This window comes from Salvelinus sp. IW2-2015, linkage group LG4p (assembly GCF_002910315.2).
Source record: "Salvelinus sp. IW2-2015 linkage group LG4p, ASM291031v2, whole genome shotgun sequence".
Taxonomy (NCBI): Eukaryota; Metazoa; Chordata; class Actinopteri; order Salmoniformes; family Salmonidae; genus Salvelinus; species Salvelinus sp. IW2-2015.
In genome coordinates, this window is record NC_036841.1 from 12870642 (window position 1) to 12874296 (window position 3655).

The window sequence follows — 3655 nt, forward strand, 5'->3', positions numbered from 1 at the left end:
AATAACTACAGTATCTGTACCTTTGTACACACTCCCTTACTTGTATGTACACCTAAACCAGCATGTGGGGCTATGTAATAATGATCACACAACATGCAGGTAGGCTTCGCTGTGTGCTATCTAGTGTAGATAAGACATTAGTCTAGTCATGCAATGGGAGAAGTCAGGGGAGAGCATTTTCTCACTGAACAGCATGCTCACTATCTGGCTGGCACTTCATCAGAAAAGAGCAGAGGACTGGCTTGTGGTACAGTAGAACGAGGGAGAAAAACCGAGAGAGAGATAGATAGAGAGAGAGAGATAATTTGTTTTTCCAAGCAGAGGGGGAGGCATTGGTGTCTTCCATTAGATAATTGTTGCCCTCCTGAAAACAGTAGGTTGTACACTGAATTTTCAGTGAACAGAATTGAGCAGTAAATACATCCTGTAGCTTCCAAGCTCCATATTACATGACACCCTCAGAGCTAGAAATTAACCTCTGACAATTGTCAGGGGGCTCAACTGTGGGACTAGCCATGGCCTAATTGTCTAATTGAATCGTAGGAGGTTCACTGATGCTGTGTTGTAGGTGTGTGTGTGTGTGTGTGTGTGTGTGTGTGTGTGTGTGTGTGTGTGTGTGTGTGTGTGTGTGTGTGTGTGTGTGTGTGTGTGTGCGAACATTCGTTGCCGTGTGCTATTGCATTTGCATGGTAAAGATATATATTTAATCATTTGCCACTGACTTTTTTGTTAATTTAGTGCATTTTCCCATTTGTTTGATGGTGCACTAAATGTGTCCTCCCTACTTTATGTTAAATGTAACAAATTCCCATTAGTTCTGGTTGGATTAGACCCTGGCGGTGATGCTAATTTCATCATCTGTTGATCCGTCGGGTTCCCGACCTCTTGCAGAGTTACAGGGAGGATATAATTATAGGCACAATGCAAGCCACATATATTTTACTCTTTAGGTATTCAGTGCCCAAGACAGCACATTTCTACGACATATAATTTACAAATAGTTGATTATAACTCCTGCAGGCAATTTGACCTCCCCACTGGACCTTCTAACTCCACAATCAAAGTAAAGAACATGATTATGTGATAAAGAGTATTGAGTTGCGAGAATGCTTCATTGCGTTTATGTATAGTTATAATCTCTGGCTGTGTTACTTGAGTTTATGATGCCTATGAAATCTCTCGCTTGTGTTTCCCATTTCACAGGGAAATGAGGCAAAATATGTGGAGATTTCTGATTACATTTGTATGTCAATCAGAGAACTCGGCTTTCTAGTTTGTCTCACTAATAACAATATGTCGCCACCAAGCATATTGGTGTATGCACTTTATTGTCAATCACCTGAAATAGTATCGCATAGATTTTTTTTAACTAAAGAAGCCGGGCCTCGAGCAGTCATTTTTACTCGAACATTCTAACAGTCTAATAAATACAATTTGTGTAAGGTATCATAGAAATTATCCTTTGGTAGTGTTTATGAAGGTCTTGGGTAACATCAGAATACAAAAAAAATMTATTTCAAAGAACACAATAAGTTTATGTTTATGTAGTTATTGTTATTGCTGCCACATGCTCACGTGGGGGGGCGCATGGAACATTGTATCGCTAATTTCTTCAACTTTGAGAGTTATTTGGCAATGGTCAGGGTTTTGGAAACCTCAGAATCTGCTCTTTCTGATACTATATAGAAATCAACGTCTTACCTGCATGTGACTCCGTAGCAATGGAGTCACATGTAAATCTTGGTGGGGCAAACAAAAAAAAGTGGGATGCATGCCAGCAAACCACTACACAAAACAACACTTAACAATACATGAATTGAACTATAACAGTGGCAAACGGTGCCCACAAACGGTTAGTTCCTACTAAGTAGTTGGTAAGACCCAACTACTTACCACTGCTAAGCCTGGCTTTCAGCGGGGCCTTGTCTGGCAGCGAAACAGTTCATTCAACTTCATTTACTGCCTTTTAAAAACATAGTTGATATGGCAGACTTGCTTAAACAAATGTGGTTCCGACTGACAATTGAGATGTACAAACTATGGCATAAGGGGACGACAAGCAGATAAGAGGCAATCCGTAATTTCGATTAAGACATTAATGAGCAAGCAACGGCGGACGTAGTCAATATAACTAAATGTTCAGCACTTTATAAATGTACAGCGACATAATTCAGAACATGGGCCGTTCTTACAGTGTACTCCTTGTACAAGTCAGAACTTGGGGCATATAAACAGACAATGAAACTCGTACAATATTCGATGATTACATTTCTCTAAAACAGGTTATAGGCTTTTTGTGCACCACCAAGTTAGAACAGTAGGTCAAAATTAAGAGGTGAAAATAGACCAAATTATTAGGGTGAGGCACATTGAACGCCGTTTGGGTCTTTGCATGTCAAAAAAGATACACGTCATACAACACTATTTGACACGTTAAATAAGCTTTTAATTTGACTTGTCAAATAACACAATTCTATTATAGAATGTTGTGTGTGCGGAATTTGCACGTGCAAGCCAAGCACCACAACCACTAAGTGTTTAAAATACAGTGTTGGTGAAAATAGACCAAATTATTAGGGTGAGGCATATTGGTTACTAACAGCTTACTACACAACATACACCTAGTATTACTTTCTTAGCTACAGTATACATTTCTCCCTTGCATATTGCATAATTTACGCAGCAGCATACAAGACATTTTTGGACTCTTTCACGCCCTGATCTGTTTCGCCTGTTCCTGTGATTGTCTCCACCCCCTCCAGGTGTCGCTTATTTTCCCCAGTGTATTTATCCCTGTGTTTCCTGTCTCTCTGTGCCAGTTCGTCTTGTATGTTAGTCAAGTCAACCAGCGTGTTTTTCCCGTACTCCTTTTGCTGTTCTCCTTTTGATAGTCTTCCCGGTTTTGACCCCTGCCTGACTCTGGACTACTTTCCCGCCTGCCTGATCATCCTGTCTGCCCTGACCTTGATTCTGCCTGCCCTTCGGTACCTTTTGGACTCTGAACTGGTTTTGACCCTTTTGCCTGTCCACGACTATTCTCTTGCCTTACCTTATTGGATTAATGCATATTGTAAGACTCCAACCATCTGCCTCCTGTGAAAACCCACAGCTACTTCATTGAATAGCAGGCTAACGTTAGTGGTTTCTTTGCAACGCTTGCAGGTGGCCACTGATTCCTTCCAAACGACTCATTGTTGAATTTGCGATTTCCTACTTGTTGTGTAATCTTTATGTACAATGGCCGATGAGCACCGATACGTTTTATCTATAATTTCTCTTCATTATTTCTCTTCATATCACAATTAAAAATGATTTGCCAGTAGATGGTTGACTTGATGACAATTGATGATGACTGCTAGCTAAGACTCTGAAAGTAAGATGTTGACATGATCATTCCAATCAAAGCTACTGTAGATATAACGTGATTTAATGTCATTCTATCTGTGGCCAATTACCTTTAGCCTTCTTGGATGGGCACTTCTAATATAACGTAACTCTATGGCCCAACCCAAGGGGCTAACATTTTCAAGCTCTAACCTTAGAATTGGTGATGACGTACTGTCCCATGAGTGACAGAAAACTGAGCCAAACATGACAGAACTGAGCCAATCAGGTGCAATGCTCTGTATTTTCTGCTGGCTAGCCCCACCACCAC